Raw genomic sequence first — 20573 nt, 5'->3', positions numbered from 1 at the left:
CTGGCACTTTTGAGTCCTTTTTATACATATAGTTTTCCTTCAGGGAACATATACCTTCAACCTACGAACTTTGGGCTTCCCTTGTGGCTCAACTGGTAAAGAATCCACCTGTAGACCTGGGTTCGATCCCTGGGTTGGGAAGATTCCCCTGGAGAAGGGAAAGGCTACCCATTCCAGTATTCTGGCCTGGAGAATTCCATGGACTATACAGTCCATGGGGTCGCAAAGAGTCGGACACGACTGAGCGACTTTCACTTTCACTTTCACTGAGAACTTAAATATTTTTTGTAGTTAATATCTGCTAGCAATTCTTCCAGCTTTTGTTTCTCTAAAGAAGTCTTGCAACAAAAGCAAAAGTAAACAAGTAGGACTACAACTAACTAAAAAGCCTCTGCAACAAAACAAAAAGGCAGCCTACTGAATGGGAGAAAATAATTACAAATCGTATATCTGATAAGGAGGTAATATCCAAAATATATAAAGAACTCTTTCAAATCAGTATCAAAATACCATTAATTAGATTAAAAATGGGCAGACTATCGGAACATACTTTTTTTCCAAAGAACATGTACAGATAGCCAACATGTGCATGAAAAAAATGCTTAAAATCACTGATCATCAGGGAAATGAAAATCAAAACCACAGTGAGATATCTTCTCACACCTGTTAGAATCAAAAAAACAAAAAATAACAAGTGTTGCCAAGGTTATGGAGAAAAGGGAAGCCTTGTACACTACTGGTGGAAATATAAATTGGTGCAGTCAGTATGAAAAACAGTATGGGTGTTCCTCAAAAATATAAAAATAGAACTACCATATCATCCAGCAATTCCATACTTGGGTATTTATCCAAAGAAAACAAAAATCTGTAAAAAAAAAAAAAAGTGCACTTCTATATTAATTGCTGCCAAGACATGGAAGCAAATCTAATTGTCCATCAATGGATGAACAGATAAAGAAAATGTGATATATACATACCATGACATATTATTCAGCCTTAAAAAAGAATGAAATCTTGCCATCTGCAACAGCGTGTATGGACCTTAAGGGCATTAGGCTAAGTAAAATGTCAGACAGAGGAAGGAAAATGCTATATGTTCTCACTTATATGGGGAATTAAAAAATAAAAGACAAAACAAAGATCATAAATACAGAGAACTGACTTGTAGATGCCAGAAACTGGAAGTGGGCAAGTGGGGAGGTGGGTAAAATGGATGAAGAGGGTCAAAAGTTACAAACTTCCAGTTTTAAAATAAATGAGTCCTGTGGCTATAATGTATAGCATGGTGACTATAATTAATAATACTATATTGCATATTTGAAAGTTACTAAGAGAGTAAACCAGTCAATCCTAAAGAAAATCAGTCCTGAATATTCATTGGAAGGACTGATGCTGAAGCTGAAGCTCCAATATTTTGGCCACCTAATGCAAAGAACTGACTCATTAGAAAAGACCCTGATGCTGGAAAGGATTGGGGGCAGGAGGAGAAGGGGACAACAGAGGATGAGATGGCTGGATGGCATCACTGACATAATGGACATGAGTTTGAGCAAGCTCCAGGAGTTGGTAATGGACAGGGAAGCCTGGCGTGCTGCAGTCCAGGGAGTCACGAAGACTGGAACACGACTGAGCAACTGAATTGAAGAGAATAAATCTTAGAAGTTCCCATCACAACAAAAAAATTATAACTATGTATGGTGACAGATGTTAACTAGACTTATTGTCCTTATCATTCTGCAATATATGCAAATATTGAATCATATTGCACACAAGAAACTAATATACTGTTATATGCTAATTATATCTCAAAAAGTTTTAAATAAATAAGTAATTTAAAGCATTTATTTGCCTGCTTTTTTGGAAAATATTTTGTTGGATGTAAAAATCTTTTAGCATTTTAAGAATACTGTTTCATTACTTTCTGACTTGCATGTTTCTGAAAAGCAGTCATTTTATTATGTGCTTATTTTGCCTCTGGCAGGTAGGACTTAACTCATTTGTTAAGGAACTACAGTGCTCTGCTATCTGTTGGCCAATGTCTGAAAATAATTGTTTCATATATTTGGTCTAGTTTTCTAATTGTTTGGAAGGTCATGTCCTATACCAGTTTCTCCCTCATGGATAAAACAGAATTTGCCATCTCATCTCACAAATTATGTTATATGTAAATACATGAGTTCTTCCAATTAAAAGACAGATATTCTTCACCTGGATTTAAAAAAAAAAAATTTAAAAATCAAAATGAAACTATAAGTTTCTATTTCTCTCATCTACATATTTGTTCCTGTCTTCTTTCTTGCTTGCCTTTTTTAAAATTAACCTGACTTTTTTCTCTTGAATGTGTCTGTTGGCTTTTCAAATGTACATTTTTACATTATTTTTAATGAATGTTTATGGGATTACAACATGCATTATTAATTTACCATGATCCACTTAGAGTTAATTTTATAGCATTTTAAATGAAATCTAAGAACTTTGCAAAATGAGTTCCTTTTATCTACTCCTATCCTTTTTGTTATTGTTGTTATATATATTATTTCTACAAATATAGAGTTTATAGTTTCAATCATATAATTTTTTTCTCAATCATAGGATTATAGTTTTGCTTTTGTCATATGACTTTTACAGAAACTAACAGAATATAATTGTATATTTAGATGTGTATTTACCGAACACTGGTGAAAGAAATGGAGTTAAGAATATACTTGGGTCCTCATATTCTGATAATTCTGTAGTCTACGCTTCTTGTCATTTCATAAAGGAAAGCAACTTCTCTCCATCTCTTCCATACTTCTGTTTTTATTTCACTGTAGTAAAGATTTTGTTAACCAGAAGCAAAAGCCAGACTCGGAAATGTTTCATCTCTGTTTCTTCCAGTATCTGGTGTGTGTACTGTAAAAGGAAAAAAAAGTATCATATTCTTTTCTCTTTTTCTTGCTCAACTTTGCTGACTCTTCCCCTGACCCTCTTTTGCTGTTTGAAGGCCACACTCTGTCTTGGTATCATCCATTAAATGGGGTTTGACTCATTCTTGTGCCTTGTCTCTCATTCTGCTTTAGCCAGGCTGAGCTCCTTGTTTCCTGAATTCACCCTGCTGTTTTCCCAGCCTGTTTTGTCTCTGGTTCTCCTTTGGAGGGACAGTACCTTCATCCATTGACCATCTGGAAAAACACCTTTGAACATTCAGGTCATGCATCATCTGCACCCACAGGCTTCTGTTTCATCTCCTCTCTCCCAGATGGTAAAAACCATACCTTCCTTTGGGCCCCCAGGGTGCCCTGCATATCCTCCTGCCTTTGTTCTCTTAACATTTAAATGCACTTGTTTGTTTATCTGGCCTTTACAAGCAGTTTTAGATCCTAGAACACAACTCTTTCCTTTTTGTTTCTAGCACTGTGTCAGCACTAGAAGTTGCTGAATGAAACAATAACTAATTAACTGAACACATGAAGGAAGGAGGAGAAGGAAATGGCAATCCCCTCCAGTATTCTTGCCTGGAGAATCCTGTGGACAGCTTAACCTGGTGGGCTGCCATCCATGGGGTCACACAGAGTTGGACACGACTGAAGCGAGTTAGTGTGCATGCATGCATTGGAGAAGGAAATGGCAACCCACTCCAGTATTCTTGCCTGGAGAATCTCAGGGACAGAGGAGCTTGGTGGGCTGCTGTCTATGTGGTCGCACAGAGTCGGACACAACTGAAGCAACTTAGCAGCAGCGGCAGCAGCAGCAGCAGCAGCATGAAGGAAGGAATATAAGTTTGAATGTATTATGTTGTAATGGGTAATTTTAAGGTAATAAATATTTAAACAATAAAGCAGTATCATAAACTGAAGTTAAACTGAGAAGAAAATGTAAAGGTAATATCACAAAGAAATAGTTAAGAATTGACCAAATCCTAATTTCCTAATTGAGATCTCTAAATATAACTTGGATCCCTGTGTACAAGTTTTTCCATTTTTTTCCTTGAGAAATGTGGATTGGCATGAAATCTATAGCTGATTGGCATAAGATGCTCATAGCATCTGACCAAGCATAAGAAGCCAGCATAAGAGAGTTCAAGAAAAAGAATGCCATCCCTGGAAAGACAAAATGCAAATGTGCTCAATCATTTTAGGAACTGGTAGAGGAATGGATTAAGAATTCTAAAAAAGTTAAGTCCAAGGCAGAAAAAAAAAATCTCCTAAAAATCAGTGTTTCAATGATGAACAATTTTGGCCAATTAAAGTTTAGAGTAATTGCTATGGTGATTTTGGAAAAGAATGAAGCTAATGAGTTTCTGAATGTCAACTGCAATTTTTGAGTACTTTTAATTTGCGATCTCTCTATTTAATGGAGAAAGCACTGAAGATTCAGTCTGAATGTATTCAAACTGCATTTTAGTCTTTACAGCTGTACTTTACCATAGGAATTATGTTCTCCTCTAAAATCCATTCAGTTTTTGGAAGTCAAGTCTTAGATATCCCCATTAAGAGTGTCAAATCATATACTGTGTCAGATTCCAAAAATAACTTTGCTCAGTGTTATACAGGATAAGAATCTGCCCTGATATACTAATCTTCTGATCTAGAGGAAAATAGTTGACAGATTGCTTGACCTAGCAAATCATTCAGATAACTCTGCTAGAAGCAATGGCCCTGACATTTTTTTTATTATAAATTTTTAATTCCTATCAATTTCACTGAAGGAAACTTTAAGAAAAGTGTCCAAAGATTTTTTTAATTCACTGCACTTTAAATGTCTATTTCAAGTAGACAGAAAGCAATCCCCTGTTTTTCCTACTTTTGCAGAGGCAATTGGAGGAAATAATAAGAGTGACAATTTGTCCTTCCTTTTTTAGATATTAATTATGATAAATGTAAAAATACAGCCCAGACACCTACACATTTAAATCTACTTCAGCCTAGACATTTACCTGAAGATCGATAGCTTGAAAACCCTTGTAAACCACGTGCATACATATAATTGGTGCTTTTCCTCTCACTTTAGAACTTTGCTTTTTATTTCCTAGTATTGATGTCTACAGAGAAAGGAATGAAATGACACTACAAAGTCTAATGCACCAATCACATGAGCCCCATCATACAAAGAAGAGAGTAATGAGCTGACTTTTCTCATTTTTCCCCTTGCATTTTCCCCTCTTGATTTTTAGCACCAAGCTAATATTTGATATCAGAAAAAAATGCACCAAAATGAAAACACGAAAAGCCCAAAAAAGTCATCAAACCAAGGTTGACTTTCTGTGTCTGCTTTTCAGATTCACTCTGCCAATTATTTCAGGGATAAAAAACTCAGAGACACAAGGATTACCTACTCCTACAAATGCATTATTTTCCCCTTAGTTGTCAGGATGGCAGGCAACACAAAAACAAACATGAAAAATATCCATTTTCAATGTTTTTATATTCAGTTAAAGGTTTCTAGTCCAACACTCACTAAAGCAAGCTACTGTAGAAAAATACCTGCCCTGTGGTTTCTCTCTCCCTCTTGCAATTGAAAGTCTAATGAGAGATCCCACTAGTTCTGAGGTTTTAGTAACATGTATAAGACTGATTTATGATTAACTCATAAATGATTAACTCAGGAGCATTGATCTTTGCTTTCCTTTTTTTTTATTTCATTTTTTATTTTTTGTTAATATCATCCATTCTTTATTTTTTTAAATTGAAATATAGTTATGCTATGTTAATTTCTGCTGTATAGCAGAGTGATTCAGTTACACACATATATATTCTTTTTTAATGTTCATTTCCATTATTACTTATCCTGAATATTAAGTGTAGTTCCCTGTGCTATACAGTAGGACCTTGCTGTTGATCCATTCTGTTTATGTTTGCATCTACTAACCCCAAACTCCCTGATCTTTAAATTAAGCTTTGCTCAAGATAAACACACACACACAAATGAGGAGTTCAGTACAATTACTTGAGCGCTAGAGGACATTAAATTTTAACAAGTAGTATGTAGGTAATGGTCCATGTTATCTACAGATCTATTAAGATAAATTATATCTAATTGTCTGTACTTTTGCAATAGACATTCTTATGCTCTTTTCTCCATCCGTATTTGATAAATTGTAAGCAAGAACTTGTACCCCTCTCCAGTAGTGGTCAATTGTCAGAGCAATATTACATTTAGGTGATTTTTTTTAGACTCTCTCAACATACTACTTTAGTGGGCCTTCAAAATATTTTTCTGTAAACAAATAACTTTTCAAAATAACTTTTCAAATAACTTTTCAAAATTTAGATACCATGGTATCTAAATAATTTAATAATATTTTAAACTCTAAAGGTTTTACCAAAAAAAAAAAAAAAGATTTCACAGACAAGCATCTTCCTTTGACATGAGATACAAAGCTCTGAGAGAGGAAATGATCTGATCAAGGTCAAACTTTGAGTTAGTGAACAAGTCACAACTAGGAGACAAAGACTTGTCAACTGTGAGATACATTCATCAGCACTAAATAATGATAAGATGTCAGAACATTTCCATTATCTTTTTTTTTCAGCTGTTTATATGTTTAAAAGCTGTTTTTAGTGGGTTATTTCCTTACGAAGCCCCTAAAATATAACCTTTTATTTTCAAACTGTAGGGTTTTTTAAATTTAAAAACATACTTTCTATTGAAGACTTAAGGATTTTGAAAGAATAACTTGGAATTTGAAAATGGACTTTAGAACTTTAGAAATGGTTGTCACTTTATATGTCCCCTGAAAATCTATTTCATCAAAAATTTAGGGGATACTTCATTATTCACATGCATGATTGATAGCTGTTACTGCTTTTTTCGCATTTCTTACTTTAAACCCAGCTGGTAGTTGTTGGCAAATAGAAGACTGAAAACTAAGTTAAGAAAAAAAATTTTACAAGTAGACAAGTTGAATAACTATTTCATATTTCTACAGGGAGCTTTATAGGCTGTTTAAAGCAGTCACAAATGTGTATTTCTGGAAACTGACCCATTGAATTAATCATATTCTTTTTTTCTAATGTGAACATCTTTGCAAATCCTTTACTATTTTTTTAACCCTTTAATTTTGGAGAAGAGTATCTTGCTTGTTTTGTAGGACCTTGTGTCTAATGAAGTAGCAGACATTAAGCAAATGTTACTGAAATTTATTTGAGACTATGGCCTGGGACTTTTTCATTGTACAAAGTATAGTCTGATATTTTAAATTATATTTATACATGTAGATGCCTTACCACTTACTGAGTCACTAGTGAGAGAAATAGACTACAGATTTAAGAAGTCAAACAATAGGAGATCAACAAAGCCTTTAAAGGTCCCCAATTAACAAATTTATTAATTGATATTTTTATAACTGCTGTGTGTGTGTATATATATACATATATATATATGTGTATATATATGTATATATATACTTTTATAACTGATTTAGTTTCTGTTCTCTTTGTTATAGATTAAGAAATGATTTGAGACTGCCCTGGTGGTGCAGTAGATAAGAATCTGCCTGCTAATGCAGGGGACATAGGTTCAATCCCTGGTCTAGGAGTATTCCACATACCATGGGGCAACTAAGCCCCTGCACCACAACTACTGAGCCCTTGCTCTAACACACACAGACACACACATAGACACACACACACACACACACACACACACGTGCCTGGTGCTACTTGTCAAAAGATATGCATGAGTTCTAAAGTGAGTAATTGTCTGTCCTGCCCTTATACAGTTTGTACTCAGCCATTGCTCTGTGACACAAGTTGCTCTCTATGGAATATAGCTTTGTATGTAGATCTCTAGTCTAACAGTTAAAATAATGCTTTTTATCATAACCACAAAGCACTTAATTGCATGGAGCAATTTAGGAAAGAGACTCTGGGTCAAGACAGATCATAATCTAAGGCAGATAACACTGATGTGGAAAATGTTCAGGGTAGGCAGACAACAAAATAATAAGCATTATTGTAATGGAAAGTAGCAGCCTCACTGTACTTTTGTTCAGGGTAAATGCACTTCAGACAACTCACCTTTGTTGCTAAATTCTTTGAAGGGATTTCAGCAGCTATTATTTTCTCATTGAGCTTTCACTCCTCCAGAAATCATACTTTCAGAGCACTTTATCACTGGATAAAGAGATAAGGGATGGGATGAAGAATATGGGAGAAAATAATTAAGTTCAAAGAGTCATTTCTGTGAAACACCAGTTGAGCTGATTATTTTCACCTCATATACCATCAGTCAGTTCAGTCGCACAGTTGTGTCCGACTCTGTGAGACCCCATGAATCGCAGCACGCCAGGCCTCCTTGTCCATCACCAACTCCCGGAGTTTACCCAAACTCATGTCTATCGAGTCGGTGATGCCATCCAGCCATCTCATCCTCTGTCGTCCCCTTCTCCTCCTGCCCCCAATCCTTCCCAGCATTAGGGTCTTTTCCAATGAGTCAACCCTTCACATGAGGTGCCCAAAGTATTGGAGTTTCAGCTTCAACATCAGTCCTTCCAATGAACACCCAGGACTGACCTCCTTTAGGATGGACAGGTTGGATCTCCTTGCAGTCCAAGGGACTCTCAAGAGTCTTCTCCAGCACCACAGTTCAAAAGCATCAGTTCTTCGGCATTCAGCTTTCTTCATCGTCCTACTCTCACATCCATACATGACCACTGGAAAAACCATAGCCTTGACCAGACAGACCTTTGTTGGCAATGTCTCTGCTTTTTAATATGCTGTCTAGGTTGGTCATAACTTTCCTTCCAAGGAGTAAGTGTCTTTTAATTTCATGGCTGCAGTCACCATCAGCAGTGATTCTGGAGCCCAGAAAAATAGTCTGACACTGTTTCCCCTGTTTCCCCATCTATTTCCCATGAAGTGATGGGACCAGATGCCATGATCTTAGTTTTCTGAATGTTGAGCTTTAAGCCAACTTTTTCACTCTCCTCCTTCACCTTCATCAAGAGGCTCTTTAGTTCTTCTTCACTTTCTGCCATAAGGGTGGTGTCATCCGCATATCTGAGGTTGTTGATATTTCTCCCAGCAATCTTGATTCCAGCGTGTGTTTCTTCCAGCCCAGCATTTCTCGTGATGTACTCTGCATATAAGTTAAATAAGCAGGGTGACAATATACAGCCTTGATGTACTCCTTTTCCTATTTGGAACCAGTCTGTTGTTCCATGTCCAGTTCTAACTGTTGCTTTCTGACCTGCATACAGGTTTCTCAAGAGACAGGTCAGATGGTCTGGTATTCCCATCTCTTTCAGAATTTTCCACAGTTTATTGTGATCCACACAGTCAAAGGCTTTGGCATAGTCAATAAAGTAGAAATAGATGTTTTTCTGGAACTCTCTTGCTTTTTCATATACCATATACACAGCTAATTACTAAAGATCCTCCTCTTTCATACAAGGGATGACTATAATTATCCAGCACTTTTTTGTATTCCTTGATTAAAAACAATTTTTAAATTGATTAAAAACACAAGAAGAAAAATATTTTGGAAAAGGGTAGATAAGACAGAGAAACATGTATTCAAGGAAATAATAACAGCAATAGTGATAATAATAACAAACAGCTTTTCCTTGAATCTTTGTAATGTGATGTCAAGTTCCTAATATTCTTTAAAAATCTTTTGGTTCTTCTCAATAAATCTATCTTTCAAGAAGAGAAGGAAAATGTGGACATTTCCAGATATTTGTATATTACAATGATTGGTTAGCAAAAAGAGAGGAAATTAAAGAGGAATGAATTTTTTTCTTGGAATGTTAACTGCTATAGACTAATATATTTTAGTACCTAAAACCTACATTTTGGAGTCAAATAAAATATATCAATAAGTAAACTGGTAAATATTTTAAAGGCTATCATTCCATGATGGTAAAAACATTAAATTCAGCTTTTTTGTGCTTGCTAATGAGAAAACAAAATAATCATAACTATAAAACAAAAAGCTTGCCGTGAAATAAAGATTATAATTGTTTTAAATTGCTAAGTTTTAATCAAATCACATTCAGATCTGCTTTAATGGAACACAGGTATCTAAAAATCTCCACACTTTGCAAAAGAATGGAATTAAAACTATATGAATTGGGGAATGATACTCCAAAAATTTGTCAGTGAAACAGTAAAAAAAAAAAAAAGAAAAGAAAGGAAAAAACCTAATGATAATGGTAGCAGTTTTACACTCATTAAATGAATAAGAAATATATAGATACTACAATGAATATGGCACTTTGAAAAGGACCTGACATATATGGAAGGGTCTCAGTTTGTGAGTCATTGTGAAATGTGGAAGGAAGCTTTTCTGAGTCAATAGGAAGTGAAACATAGATGTGGATGCATGTGAACCACTGTCCTTGTAAGATGTGAATCATGTACATTTTGTATATTCCTAGGAGGCTCAACTCAGCAGTGTAGTTTCCTGGCTTTCTGTTTGTTTGTCTTTTTTTTTTTTTTGTAGCAGATGAAACAGTGTAAAAAGAAATACAAAATTTGCCTTACGCTAAATTTCTTTCTTAATGTATCAATTGTATTCGAACAAATCCACATTTTTAAAAAAGAATTGTTAAAACTGACTGGACAAGTTTGGTTGAATTCAAAATATTATTGGTATATACCAGAACTTAAGAAAATAATTTATCTGGGTCTCCACTCCCTGGTATACTCAAATCTCAAATAGCAATTAAATGAAAGGAAATGATCCTATCAAGTACACATGAAAACCAGAGGATAGTGTCAGTTGAAGGAATTGTTAGACCCTGACTCAGTTCAGTTTAGGTTAGTCGCTCAGTCATGTCCGACTCTTTGCAACCCCATGGACTGCAGCATGCCAGGCCTCCCTGTCCATCACCGACTCCCAGACTTGACTCAAACTCATGTCCATTGCGTCAATGATGCCATCCAACCATCTCATCCTCTGTCGTCCCCTTCTCCTCCCGACTTCAGTCTTTCTCAGCATCAGAGTCTTTTCAAATGAGTCAGCTCTTCACATGAGGTGACCAAAGTATTGGAGTTTCAGCTTCAACATCAGTCCTTCCAATGAACACTCAGAACTTATTTCCTTTAGGATGGACTAGTTGGATCTCCTTGCAGTCCAAGGGACTCTCAAGAGTCTTCTCCAATACCACAGTTCAAAAGCATCAATTCTTTGGTGCTGAGCTTTCTTTAGAGTCCAACTCTCACATCCAAACATGACTACTGGAAAAACCATAGCCTTGACTAGATGGACCTTTGTTGGCAAAGTAATATCTCTGCTTTTTAATATGCCGTCTAGGTTGGTCATAACTTTTCTTCCAAGGAGTTAAGTGTCTTTTAATTTCATGGATGCAGTCACCATCTACAGTGATTTTGGAGCCCAAAAAAATAAAGTCAGCCACTGTTTCCCCATCTATTTGCCATGAAGTGATGGGACCAGATGCCATGATCTTGGTTTTCTGAATGTTGAGCTTTAAGCCAACTTTTTCACTCTCCTCTCTCACTTTCATCAAGAGGCTCTTTAGTTCTTCACTTTCTGCCATAAGGGTGGTGTCATCTGCATATCTGAGGTTACTGATATTTCTCCCAGCAATCTTGATTCCAGCTTGTACTTCCTCCAGCCCAGGGTTTCTCATGATGTACTCTGTATATAAGTTAAATAAGCAGGGTGACAATATACAGCCTCGATGTACTCCTTTTCCTATTTGGAACCAGTCTGTTGTTCCATGTCCAGTTCTAACTGTTGTTTCCTGACCAGCACACAGGTTTCTCAAGAGACAGGTCAGGTGGTCTGCTATTCCCATCTCTTGAAGAATTTTCCACAGTTTGTGGTGATCCACACTGTCGAAGGCTTTGGCATAGTCAATAAAGCAGAAATTGATGTCTTCCTAGAACTCTCTTGCTTTTTTCGTAATCCAATGGATGTTGGCAGTTTGATCTCTCGTTCCTCTGCCTTTTCTAAATCCACGTTGAATATCTGGAAGTTCATGGTTCACATACTTTTGAAGCCTGGCTTGGAGAATTTTGAGCATTACTTTACTAGCGTGTGAGATGAGTGCATTTGTGCGGTAGTTTGAGCATTCTTTGACATTGCCTTTTGTTGGGATTGAGATGAAAACTGACCTTTTCCAGTCCTATGGCCACTGCTGAGTTTTCCAAATTTGCTGGCATATTGAGTGCAGCACTTTCACAGCATCGTGTTTTAGGATTTGAAATAGCTCACCTGGAATTCTATCACCTCCACTAGCTTTGTTCGTAGTGATGCTTCCTAAGGCCCACTTGACTTCGGATTCCAAGATGTCTGGCTCTAGGTGAGTGATCATACCATCATGATTATCTGGGTCGTGAACATCTTTTTTATATAGTTCTTCTGTGTATTCTTGCCACCTCTTCTTAGTATCTTCTGCTTCTGTTAGGTCCATACCATTTCCGTCCTTTATGGTATCCATCTTTGCATGAAATGTTCCCTTGGTATCTCTAATTTTCTTAAAGAAATCTCTAGCCTTTCCCATTTTATTGTTTTCCTCTATTTCTTTGCAGTGATCACTGAGGAAGCCTTTCTTATCTCTCTGTGCTATTCTTTGGAACTCTGCATTCAAATGCATATATCTTTCCTTTTCTCCTTTGCTTTTCACTTCTCTTCTTTTCCCAGCTATTCGTAAAGTCTCCTCAGACAACCATTTTGCTTTTGTGCATTTCTTTTTCTTGGGGATGGTCTTGATCCCTGTCTCCTGTATAATGTCATGAACCTTCGTCCATAGTTTGTCAGGCACTCTGTCTATCAAATCTAATCCCTTGAATCTATTTCTCACTTCCACTGTATAATCATAAGGGATTTGATTTAGGTTATACCTGAATGGTCTAGAGGTTTTCCCTGATTTCTTCAATTTCAGTCTGAATTTGGCAATAAGGAGTTCATGATCTGAGCCGCAGTCAACTCCTGGTCTTATTTTTGCTGAGTGTATAGAGCTTCTCCATCTTTGGCTGCAAAGAATATAATCAATCTGATTTCATTATTGACCATCTGGTGATGTCTATGTGTAGTGTATTCTCTTGTATTGTTGGAAGAGGGTGTTTGCTATGACCAGTGCATTCTCTTAGCAAAACTCTGTTTTGCCTTTGCCCTGTTCATTCTGTACTCCAAGACCAAATTTGCCTGTTACTCCAGGTGTTTCTTGACTTTCTACTTTTGAATTCCAGTCCCCTATAATGAAAAGGACATCTTTTTTGGCTATTAGTTCTAGAAGGTCTAGACCAGGGCAGTGGTTCTCAAACTCTAACATAATCTGAATCAACTGTGTTTTCTATTTTATGCAAGCACAGGCTTGCTAAGCTGTTTCAGTAGTGTCTGACTCTTTGAAACCCTATGGACTGTAGCCTGCACGGCTCCTCTGTCCATGGGATTCTCCAGGGAAGAATATTGAAGTGGGCTGCCATTTCCTCCTCCAGGGAATCTTCCCACCCAGGGATCAAACCCATGTGTCTTACGTCTGTCTCCTGCATAGGCAGGTGGGTTCTTTATCACTGGTGACACCTGGAAATCAACTACAGTGTTTGCTAAAACTCACATTTGCCCACCCCCAGAGGTTTTGTTTCAGTATTTGCATTTCTAAATAGTCCCAGGAGATGCTGATGCTACTGGCCTCCTCTAGGCCATGCTTTGGAAACACTTGGTTAAACCGTCCTATCACTGAAAATGGTTGACAATATTGGAGAAAAATCTCTTTACCTCATGGTTACCATTAAAAATGTGACTTTCTCATCAATAAGATACCAATAACCTTTCTCTAAGTTTCCTTGGCTTCCCTCATAGATCAGTGGTAAAGAATTCACCTGCCAAGCAGAAGACACAAGTTCGATCCCTGGGTCAGGAAGTTCCCCTGGAGAAGGAAATCACAACCCACTCCAGTATTCTTGCCTGGGAAATCCCATGGACAGGGGAACCTGGAGGGTTACAGTCCATGGTGTCCCAAAGAGTCAGACACGATTTAGCGACTAAAGAACAACTTTCCTTGTTCCGCTGTTAGTGGAAAAAACAAGAAGAAGAATAAAGATAAATTTAATATTTAGGTTCATATGTTATGATGGGCATTTTGATTACAACCTACAAGTATTTGTCATTCTCCATTGTATAGAATCCACGCAGCTGGCCCCCTCCACCAATGAGCTTCGCTTAGAATAAGTCATTTAGGTTAAACTAATTCCTCCTGGGCATCCATGATTGACTCAGAGAAAAAATTAGAACTTCAATTCAGCAGTTGGGGAAGCAACATTTGCTTTTCTCCAAACCTGAATTAAGAAACAGGTCACTCCAGAAGCTACTGGCAGCCACTTTATAACCATAAGGCAGGACAGACTGAGGGTGAAGCTGAAACTGTGGGGGACCAGAGCCAGGAGAATTACAGAAAAATAGGGCTAGACTCTTCACTGAACAGAACCTGAAGCCCAGACTACCACTAAAACTCTATTATGAAAGTGAATTAACTACTTTTAATCTTTAAGCCAGTTTAGGTTAGGTGTCCTGTACTTTAACCAAAAATAAACAAATCAAAAGAAAAAAAAAAAGAAGACTCCTACCTAAAGAGGTACAGACAACAGCAAGGAAAAACCAGAGTTACTGAGTAAAGGTAGCAGTTAGCATATTGGAAGGATGCAAATTCTCCATAAAAATCTACTGATAAACATTCTACTTAAAGTGAACTTTGGCTATTTATACATTCAAGGATCAAGATTTTATTAGTAAGAATTCTGAGGGAAAAAATTTCAATTCCACGTAGTATAGCCTGGAGAATTCCCCAAAAGGATCAAAGGAGAGAAAGCATCTAGAAGAGTTAAATATATAAGCTATTTCCATGGCCACCCTAGCTAAACTTAGGTTATCTATCCAGAAAAGGAATGTAGGTTCCATTCATGAGTGCAGCTAGTCATTCTTAGTAATTATTTTTGTCAACCCTACAAAGTCTAAAGTAGAGACTATTGACAATATACCAAGCTACTGTCACGTAATATAATAATATAATATAATAAACATAGATATCTGGACTGAGTAGACTACTGATTATAGTGTTTGGAGCAGACTGAGCCAATTCAAGCAGTCTTACTTTCACTCAACTTACTTTCACCTTAACCCAAATTTACTTCTGCCTAAATATGTTCCAGAGAAGGCAATGGCACCCCACTCCAGTACTCTTGCCTGGAAAATCCCATGAACAGAGGAGCCTGGTGGGCTGCCGTCTATGGGGTCACACAGAGTCGCACACGACTGAAGCAACTTAGCAGCAGCAATATGTTCCATTTTTACCAACAGAAAACAAAAACAGAGCCACGACAAGTGAACGATCCAAGGAGTCAAGAAAAATAAATTTAATTTGCCAGTTTGCCTATCAGAAGAGAGACCACTTTCACTTGGTCTAAGGACAGATTAAGCCCAGTAAACCCAATAGTAATCAGAAAGAAACTTTAGGGGTGAGAACATCTGTTGAAATCCTACCTCTGCTACTTAAATTTGGACAATCTATTTAACGTTCTTGAGTACCAGATTTATCATCTGTAAAATAGGGATAACATGTAATTCACAGAGGAACTTTTCTGGTGTGAAAAATCAAATAGGACAGCATGTGAAAAGCATCTCGCAGTGCCTGACAGATGTGTGTGCGTGTGTGCTCAGTCACTCCGTCATGTCCAATCCTTTGTGACCCCATGGACTGTAGCCTGCCAGGCTCCTCTGTCCATGAGATTTTCGAGGCAAGAATACTGGAGTGGATTGCCATTTCCTCCTCCAGAGGATCTTCCCAATCCAAGGATCAAACCTGAGTCTCTTGCATCTCAGGCATCTTCTGCATTGGCAGGCAGATTCTTTACCACTGTGCCACCTGGGAAGCCCAAATGCCTTTGATATTAGGTGCCTAATATATGATGGTTTCCTATTTTTCCCTTACCCTAAATACCTCAATAGCCTCTTAAAACAAAACATAAAATCGTTATATTTCACCAAATTCTTTAAGCTCTTCATGGAGGAGGGCAATCTGAGTTCTGTTGACCATAGGTGCCTTAAGGGCATGGCTGTACTGGAGGAGTTTTCATTCTGAGAGTCCTCTAAACACTTTGGGCAAGGGGTACCTACTGGCAAAGGAAAACATAATAATATCCAGGGCAACGTTCAGGCATATGCAAAAAAGATAACAATTAGTTCCATAGAAACCATAGAAATACAGTTTCCTATTAGCAAAAAGGCAGAAGTTCTTTATGTTCCACTTGACTGGCAACTTTAGCATTTGTCATGACTGAGTGCGCACATACACACACAGTGTGACATGAGACCTAAGGACTGAGTTTGTCCATGGAAAGTAAGTCATCAAACAATGAAGCTGCAGGAAAATTGTGTAGCATTTTAGGGTTCATTTATAAACACAGTCTCCTGGAACACTTCTACAAAGCTGGTGAAATTGTGGTCCATTTTACTTCTGCTCACCAAACAGTAATAATCTCAAACTGCTGAGTTTAAGAAGAAAAAGGATACCTTACCGGCTTTTACATATACCAATCCTGCTGATTTTTATGTACTAAAACCTGCACTATTGGAAATTCCATCCATCAAAAATAATGTACATTTCTAGGTCTATATTTACAAGGTATGTATTAGTGGATGGGTGGCTAGAGTTTTGCTTTGTTTTTTTCTGGTTGTTTTAACATTATTTTTGTCACCTGCAATGTAGTTTTTTAAAAATCTTGTCTGAATGATAGGTTCACCAAAGAAAATTGTAGAATATACTCTGAAAAACAGAATGTTTAGTGTAATAGTTTTGTGATTTTACTGCCTGCCACAGTCACCTCATTATTCAAAAAGTATACCTGGGTGTTATTCAGAAGATATAGTGTTATAAGAAAATTTAATTTCATGGGATATTAATTTATAAAGCATTCAAAAATTTCTATCATATTTATAATGAATTTGTAGGACACTGTTTGCCTAAAAGAATATAGAGAGATTAAAGAAAATATTTGTCTGGTGCCTAGCATACAGAGATGACTTTTTTCAATGAACATGGTTGGATTCCCAGTTCTGCTATTACCAGCTAGATGACCTTGAACAGATAACCTGACAATTCCACACAATCAGGTACTAAAATTAGAGAAGGATCAGTAAGTACCACAAAGATCATTGTGAAGAACAAATTAAATAATAAATATAAAAATGTTTTCTAAATTAAAGAGTACTGAAGCAGTTTTGAAATATTTAATTGTCTGCATTCAAGCACCTCAGCTAATTATACCTGTGTGACCTTGAGAAGTAATTTATTCTGCCTAAGAGCCCAAGTTTTGCATCTATGCATTACAAAAAACAGTAACAACACCTATCTTCCCATCGTATCTGCAGAATTCAAATGAAATTGTACTCTCTAAAAGAGCATTGTCAACTGTAAAATATTATAAAATTTTAAATGGATAAGTGTTCTTGTCCCAAGTACACTAATATGAATTTTTAAAACAGACAGTTTAGTTCAAAATATTAGATTATAAACTCATAAAGTTAGTGATTCTGTTTGTTCCTTGATGTATCTTGAACTCCTAGAACACTGCCTGATATATAGCAGGTGCTCAATAAATATTAACATAAATATATAGAAAAATATATGGTGAAGTTTCTTTGTTAATAGGGACAGGTTGAAAAAAGGAGATTATGATTTCTGTGCTACTAAGAAATGAACTGCAAGCTTCCCTGATGATTCAGCAGTAAAGAATCCACATGCCAAAGCAGGAAATTTGGGTTCCATTCCTGGATTGGGAAGATCCACTGGAGGAGGAAACGGCAACCCACTCCAGTATTCTTGCATGGAAGATCTCATGGATAGAGAGGCCTGAAGTCTATAGTCCTTGGGACCTCAAAACGATGGACACAACTTGCAATTAAACCATCACCACACCACAAGACATCAACTAACAATGAGAATGAAGAATTTTTTCTGGAGGGTAAGGAAATTATTTAAGAGAGGACTGTGTACTTTTATTCCATGATTTACATTGGGAAAAAATAGTCATATTACATTCTTCTGGGAAATGGCAACCCACTCCAGTATTCTTGCCTGGAGAATCCCAGGGACAGAGGAGCCTGGTGGGCTGCCACATATGGAGTTGCACAGAGTCGGACACGCCTGATGCAACTTAGCAGCAGCAGCAGCAGGGGGCCAAGAAATATAGTGGTTTTCTTCCACATTTGTGAGGAAGAAAACAGAACAATGAAAATAAACTAGAAGCAAGCATTTAGCAATCTAGGCATCTTTTCAAGAAAGAAAATGTGATGTACCTCTTCAAATTGATATCCTTTTGTCCATACACCCTATGTTTCTATCTGCATGTACACCTAAAGCTAAATTAAGTAATTACTGTCATAATAGTGACTTTAAATTCTCAAAGAAATGATATCACATTCAGTGTTGTCCTTTCTAATACAGGGAAATGTATGTTTCATAAATGTATCCCACAAAAGCAAAGAATCACTACTTTTTAAAGTTACGGTATTAACTTTTTTCCTCCAAACATTTTAATTAAGCATCTACTATGTGTTGTGAATTGCATATAATTCAAAGAAAGAATAAATATGACCCATATTATAATGAACTTTGTAACTCAGTGAAAGAAAAATTTAACCTCTTTTTTGTTTAAATTATTTTGTTCATTCAATCTATTTTCCTAGACCACTGATAAATATATATCAGGCTTATTTTATGTAAAATTTAAAACAATTAATTCATGCTAATATTAATATACATCTGGGTTGATATTCTGTATTTTCCTTTCCGGATAGCCTTGCTGTTTACTATTAGTTTTTTGTTTGCTTTTGTGTATTTTTATGTGTGTGTGAGTGTATTAGTCAAGGTACAATATTGTTTTCCTGCGTTACTTTCTGGCAGCTTCCAATGTATATTTCTATCCAAATATTCATCCATAATATATTATAGTTATTAATTTACTTGCCTGTCTCACCAACAGCTATTGTTATTATTGATTAGTCACTAAGTCGTGTCTAACTCTTTGCAACCCCAAGGACTGTGGCCCCCCAGGCTCCTCTGTCCATGTGATTTCCCAGAAGGAATACTGGAGTGGGTTGCCACTTCCTTTTCCTGGGGATCTTCCTCACCCAAGGATCTAACCAGCATCTCCTGAATGGCAGGCGGATTCTTTACCACTGCACCATGCAGGAAGACCATGTAGCACAGTACCCGGAATATTATATACACTGATTAAATGTAGAAGGATGGGACTTCCCTGGTGGTACAGTGGATAAGAACCCACCTGCCAGTGCAGGAGACATGGGTTTGATCCCTGATCTGGGAAGATTCTACATGCTGTGGAGCAAGTCCAGGCACCACAGCCACTGAGCTCAGCTCTAGAGACCATGAGCCACAACAACTGAAGCCTGTGTGCCTAGAGCCAATGCTCCACAACAAGAGAAACGACCACAATGAGAAGCCTGTGCACCACAAGAAAGAGTAACCCCCACTCACTGCAACTAGACAAAACCTGCACACAGCAAAGGAAGACCGAGCACAACCCAAAAAAAAAGTAATAACAAAAAAAAGACAATTTTTTTTTAATGTAGAAGGATGAAAGAAAAGAAGAAAGGAAGGGAAGAAGGAAGAAGATAAACATAAATACATGTCGTGATTTATTCTAAGTGATCACATGATTTGAGTAAACATGGAGAAGATTTAACAAGTGAATATATTGATGCCAAATTACGCTGGAGGTTGAAGAGCACACAAAAGCAAAAGAAACAAAGTAATAGGTGGTAAGTTTAGAATCAGGAATTAGAACATGTCTATCTACCTGTCCTAGTTAACCTTATACATTCTTTGTTGTTCAGTTGCTAAGTCATGTCCAAATCTTTGAGACCTCATGAAGTGCAGGAGAAGGCAATGGCAACCCACTCCAGTACTTGTGCCTGGAAAATCCCATGGACAGAGGAGCCTGGTAGGCAGCAGTCCATGGGGTCGCTAAGAGTTGGATACGACTGAGCGACTTCACTTTCACTTTTCACCTTCTTGCATTGGAGAAGGAAATGGCAACCGACTCCAGTGTTCTTGCCTGGAGAATCCCAGGGATGGGGGATCCTGGTGGGATGCCGTCTATGGGGTCGCACAGAGTCGGACACGACTGAAGCAACTTAGCAGCAGCAGCAGCATGAAGTGGCACTCCAGGTTTCCCTGTCCTTCACTATCTCCCACAGTTTGTTTAAACCCAGGGATCAAGGCCAGGTCTCCTTCATTGAAGGCAGATTCTTTACTGTCTGAGCCACCAGGGAAGCCCTATGTATTCTTTTTGCCACACAAAGAGAAGTCACAACCTCCTCAGCTGGATGGGGTCTACTCCTTCAACACAAGTCACCTTGAGCCACCAGAGGTTCAGATTTCGGTAGCCAGACTAAAGCAGAGCATTGCGGTTGTTACCTCAATAACACAGCAGGAAGTAGAGGAAGCACTTAATCATCTCTTTATTTTTACCTTTTTGCTTAAACTACCTCGATAATTGGCTTACCTCTCCATGCCACCTAGAATGTGGAGAGCTGCCAGAGGAAATTTGCCCAGTCTTAACCCTTGGTACCAAGTTCTTCATTATTACTCACTCCCACACTGTAAG

The sequence above is a fragment of the Giraffa tippelskirchi genome, chromosome 9 (assembly GCF_054371585.1).
Source record: "Giraffa tippelskirchi isolate mGirTip1 chromosome 9, T2T-mGirTip1v1.2.pri, whole genome shotgun sequence".
NCBI classification, from domain to species: domain Eukaryota; kingdom Metazoa; phylum Chordata; class Mammalia; order Artiodactyla; family Giraffidae; genus Giraffa; species Giraffa tippelskirchi.
The sequence above is the reverse complement of the archived record's forward strand: the minus strand, read 5'-3'. Positions refer to the sequence as shown.